The sequence below is a fragment of the Lutra lutra genome, chromosome 1 (assembly GCF_902655055.1).
Source record: "Lutra lutra chromosome 1, mLutLut1.2, whole genome shotgun sequence".
NCBI classification, from domain to species: Eukaryota; Metazoa; Chordata; class Mammalia; order Carnivora; family Mustelidae; genus Lutra; species Lutra lutra.
In genome coordinates, this window is record NC_062278.1 from 58,421,324 (window position 1) to 58,427,046 (window position 5,723).

Here is a 5,723-nt window from a genome sequence, read left to right on the forward strand (position 1 = left end):
ATATCATCTGCAAAGAGTGATAGTTTGACTTCTTCTTTGCCGATTTGTATACCTTTAATTTCTTTTTGTTGTCTGATTGCTGAGGCTAGGACTTTTAGTACTATGTTGAATAGCAGTGGTGATAATGGACATCCCTGCCGTGTTCCAGACCTTAGCGGAAAAGCTCTCAGTTTTTCTCCATTGAGAATGATATTCACGGTGGGTTTTTCATAGATGGCTTTGATGATATCGAGGTATGTGCCCTCTATCCCTACACTTTGAAGAGTTTTGATCAGGAAGGGATGCTGTACTTTGTCAAATGCTTTTTCAGCATCTATGGAGAGTATCATATGGTTCTTGTTCTTTCTTTTATTAATGTGTTGTATCACATTGATTGATTTGCAGATGTTGAACCAACCTTGCAGCCCTGGAATAAATCCCACTTGGTCGTGTTGAATAATCTTTTTAATATACTGTTGGATCCTATTGGCTAGTATTTTGGCGAGAATTTTCGCATCTGTGTTCATCAAGGATATTGGACAGTAGTTCTCTTTTTTGATGGGATACTTGTCTGGTTTTGGAATCAAGGTGATGCTGGCTTCATAAAATGAGTTTGGAAGTTTTCCTTCCATTTCTATTTTTTGGAACAGTTTCAGGAGAATAGGTATTAATTCTTCTTTAAATGTTTGGTAGAATTCCCCTGGAAAGCCGTCTGGCCTGGGTTTTTGTCTGTTTGGAGATTTTAGACGACTATTTCAATCTCCTTTCTGGTTATGGGTCTGTTCAGGTTTTATATTTCTTCCTGGTTCAGTTGTGGTAGTTTATATGTCTCTAGGAATGCATCCATTTCTTCCAGATTGTCAAATTTGTTGCCATAGAGTTGTTCATAATATGTTCTTATAATTGTTTGTATTTCTTTAGTGTTGGTTGTGATCTCTCCTCTTTCATTCATGATTTTATTTATTTGGGTCCTTTCTTTTTTCTTTTTGATATGTCTGGCCAGGGGTTTATCAATCTTTTTAATTCTTTCAAAGAACCAGCTCCTAGTTTCATTGATTTGTTCTATTGTGTTTTTTGTTTGTTTGTTTTTTGTTTTTTTTGTTTGTTTGTTTCTATTTCATGATTTCTGCTCTGATCTTTATGATTTCTCTTCTCCTGCTGGGTTTAGGCTTTCTTTGTTGTTCTTTCTCTAGCTCCTTTAGGTGTAGGGTTAGGTTGTGTATTTGAGACCTTTCTTGTTTCTTTAGAAAGGCTAGTACCGCTCTATATGTTCCTTGCAGGACTGCCTTTGCTGTGTCCCACAGATTTTGAACCATTGTGTTTTCATTATCATTTGTTTCCATGAATTTTTTAATTCTTCCTTAATTTCTTGGTTGACCCATTCATTCTTTAGAAGGATGCTGTTTAGTCTCCATGTATTTGGGTTTTTTCCAAGTTTCCTCTTGTGATTGAGTTCTAGCTTCAGAGCATTGTGGTCTGAAAATATGCAGGGAGTGATCCCAATATTTTGATACCGGTTGAGACCTGATTTATGACCCAGGATGTGATCTATTCTGGAGAATGTTCCATGTGCACTAGAGAAGAATGTGTATTCTGTTGCTTTGGGATGGAATGTTCTGAATATATCTGTGATGCCCATCTGGTCCAGTGTGTCATTTAAGGCTTTTATTTCCTTGTTGGTCTTTTGCTTGGATGATCTGTCCTTTTCAGTGACGGGAGTGTCAAAGTCCCCTACTATTGTTGTATTATTGTCGATGTATTTCTTTGATTTTGTTATTAATTGCTTTATATAGTTGGCTGCTCCCATGTTAGGGGCATAGATAATTAAAATTGTTAGATCTTCTTGTTGGACAGACCCTTTGAGTATGATATAGTGTCCTTCCTCATCTCTTGTTATAGTCTTGGCTTAAAGTCTAATTGATCTGATATAAGGATTGTCACCCCAGCCTTCTTCTGATGTCCATTAGCATGGTAAATTCTTTTCCACCCCCTCACTTTAAATCTGGAGGTGTCTTCGGGTCTGAAATGAGTTTCTTGTAGAGAGCATATTGATGGGTTTTGGTCTTTTATCCATTCTGATACCCTGTGTCTTTTGATTGGGGTGTTTAGCCTGTTAACATTCAGGGTAACTATTGAGAGATATGAGTTTAGTGCTATTATATTGCCTGTAAGGTGACTGTTACTGTATATTGTCTCTGTTCCTTTCTGATCTACTACTTTTAGGGTTTCTCTTTGCTTAGAGGACCCCTTTCAATATTTCCTGTAGAGCTGGTTTGGTGTTTGCAAATTCTTTCAGTTTTTGTTTGTCCTGGAAGTTTTAATCTCTCCTCCTATTTTCAATGATAGCCTAGCTGGATATAGTATTCTTGGCTGCATGTTTTTCTCATTTAGTGCTCTGAATATATCATGCCAGCTCTTTCTGGCCTGCCAGGTCTCTGTGGATAAGTCTGCTGCCAATCTAATATTTTTACCATTGTATGTTACAGACTTCTTTTCCCGGGCTGCTTTCAGGATTTTCTCTTTGTCACCAAGACTTGTAAATTTTACTATTAGGTGATGCGGTGTGGACCTATTCTTATTGATTTTAGGGGGGGTTCTCTGCACTTCCTGGATTTTGATGCTTGTTCTTTTTGCCATATTAGGAAAATTCTCTATAATAATTCTCTCCAAAATACCTTCTGCTCCCCTCTCTCTTTCTTTCTTCTTCTGGAATCCCAATGATTCTAATGTTGTTTCATCTTATGGTGTCACTTATCTCTTGAATTCTCCCCTTGTGGTCCAGTATTTGTTTGTTTCTCTTTTGCTCAGCTTCTTTTTTCTCTGTCATTTGGTCTTCTATATCACTAATTCTTTCTTCTGCCTCATTTATCCTAGCAGTAACAGCCTCCATTTTTGACTGCACCTTATTAATAGCTTTTTTTATTTCAACTTGGTTAGATTTTAGTTCTTTTATTTCTCCAGAAAGAGAAACAGAGAATTTTAAGCAGACACTCCAATGAGTCAGAAGCCACACAGGAGGCTTGTCCCATGACCCTGAGATCATGACCTGATCCAAAATTAAGAGTCAGATGCTTAAGCTACTGAGCCACCCAGGCGTCCCGTCCTTCTTCAGCTGTTTTAAACATACATTTGTACATGAAACCCAGTTCTTCTCTAACCTTATGAGCCTTCAAACACTTCTGCAGTCCTGGCAATCGTAATTCAGGATTCACTGGTCCTTGTCTCCCCTTTCCCAAGTTTCCATGTCTAAGCCATTCCCTGGAGTCTCCAGAGGTTGCTTTACATTTGCTCCCAAGCAGTCCACTTTTGCTGAGGGTTACGGTGCACTTGGGATACCATTGTACTCCAAAGGGTGTTTCCAGCAGACACATTTGGTATATACTCTGCTCTGCCCTAAGTGACACTGGCCCCTCCTGGATGCAACCACAAAAACACTGAATCTTTTAGTGTCACAGTGTGTGGGTTAATTTTTTTTTTAAAGATTTTTTTTAGTTATTTGACAGACAGAAATCACAAGTAGGCAGAGAGGCAGGCAGAGAGAGAGAGGAAGGGAAGCAGGCACCCTGCTGAGCAGAGAGCCTGACGCAGGGCTTGATCCCAGGACCCTGAGACCATGACCTGAGCCGAAGGCAGAGGCTTAACCCACTGAGCCACCCAGGCGCCCCTGTGGGTTAATTTTTAAGGAAAAAAAAATAGCTCTCTTCTTAGTACTCTTTGGTAAATGAGTCCCAAGGCAGTGCTCCCAATATCTGATAGAGTTAGGTTGTTTGTTTGTTTTTAAGATTTCATTTATTTATTAGACAGAGAGATAGAAGGCACAGGTAGGCAGAGTGGCAGACAGAGGGAGAGGGAGAAGCCAGCTCCCCACTGAGCAGAGAGCCTGATATAGGACTCGATCCCAGGATCCTGGGATCATGACCTGAGCCAAAGACAGATGCTTAAATAACTGAGCCACCCAGGTGCCCCTCTGATAGAGTTGTTTTTTGTTTTTAAGATTTTATTTATTTATTTGACAGATCACAAGCAGGCAGAAAGGCAGGCAGAAACAGAGAGGGAAGCAAGCTCCCCACTGAGCAGAGAGCCCAATGTGGAGCTCGATCCCAGGACCCTGAGATCAGAACCTGAGCCAAAGGAAGAGGCTTTAACCCACTGAGCCACCAAGGTGCCCCAAAGGAGTTTCACACCCCTGGTTCCACTGGGGCTCAAACCCAGGACTTTCTGCGTGTAAAGCAGACATGATAACCACTACACTATGGAACCTGCCCTAGAGTTTTTAATGAAACAGTTGTTTCATGTTTTATTTAGGTCTCCGCCCCACCCCCCCCCATTATCTTTGGGGTCCAAAAATGAATTGAAGTTGAGGATGTCTGGGAGATAATATGAATGAAGATTCCATGTTACAGTCAAAATTGCACCTTTCCCTTTAGAACCATGGCATTTGTACTGCATCTAACTCCTTTGGCTTTGATCTTCTTCCTCTGGGGGGCTTTCTTCCAGAAGCTAGCTCACTCATTTTCCAAATGCATTTGTATTCAGTCTTTTTGCTCCATCTAGGAACACATGGTGAGCTTTGAATGTAGCTTGAAGTCTCTCAGACCTCCTGAAAATCAACTTTTAGGGTGTGTTCTCCATCCGTTCACCTGTTATGACCTAATGTCATTTGGACTCAGCATGGATTCCTCCTTACCTCCATTTTTGTGCTTGCTGAAGCCTTATATGTTTTGAATAACCTGGGAGTGACTGTTTATTATATTTTCTCACAGTGTAAAAACAGGACTAAAATGCCAGTATACCTGAAAAGATTGCCATATAAATAGTTATGTGTCTGAAAATATAATCTATTTTAAGTCCTCTGATCTGGGTTTTGTTGTCACAATATAAAGAATCCAATCCACCTGTGTGTACAGGAGTTGTCATCACCTGCAAGATTTCTAAGAAATGCTTATCCACCCTAAATAGAAGTGGATTTGAGGTTTGCCGTGATTAGGCTGAGCCTGAGTAAATAGCCAGAAATGTCAACTGTGGCCAGGGATGGTTGGTAAATAAGGAGTGTTCTCAGTGCTTTCAGTTCTTTAGAGCTGAATGAGCTTAACTTGAAATAACAATTTCAACTTTGAACTAATTTGAACTAATTACTATGTAAACTGATACTTTCAACTTCACATTATTGCTTGGGCCTGTTGTGAAAACTTAGGAATGAACAATGGTTACTCCACACTTCACTCAGAGAAATTGCTATCTTCTCAACAAGAACATTATGCTCTGGTAATAGCTCTGTCTCTGCAATGCTTATCTATTAATGGATAACAATTTACCTAAATATTACCAGCTTAAAACAACAAAAATATTTTCTCACATAGTTCCTGGGGTCAAGGATCTGGAAGCAGCTTAGCTGGATGGTGCCAACTCGGAATGTCTCATGAAGTGGTCAAACTATTGTTCAGGGCACAGTTCATCCTAAGTCTTGACTGGGGGTAGAAGTTCTTTCTCCAAACTCTCACACGGCTGTGGGCAGAAAGCTTTATTTTCTTGCCATTGAGCCTTTCTTTTGGGGTGATCATGACTTGGAAGCTGGCTTCCAACAGATTGAATGAGCATGGTGGGGAGTTGGGGAAGACAGAGAGAACTGACTTTTCTGACCTACATTTCTGAGTCACATACCTTCACTTCTATGTGTTATATTCATTCAAAGCAAATTGCTAAGTCAAGTCCACACAACAGGAGGAATGTAAGGGTATGAATCG

General features: G+C 40.0%; 1 non-coding gene across 1 annotated transcript; it reads right to left on the minus strand.

The window, feature by feature from the left end:
- Positions 1 to 4,166: 4,166 nt before the first annotated feature.
- TRNAV-UAC (transfer RNA valine (anticodon UAC)) lies at positions 4,167 to 4,239 on the minus strand. Its single transcript has one exon. It is a non-coding gene; the product is annotated as a tRNA-Val (tRNA).
- Between the last annotated feature and the right edge of the window lie 1,484 nt (positions 4,240 to 5,723).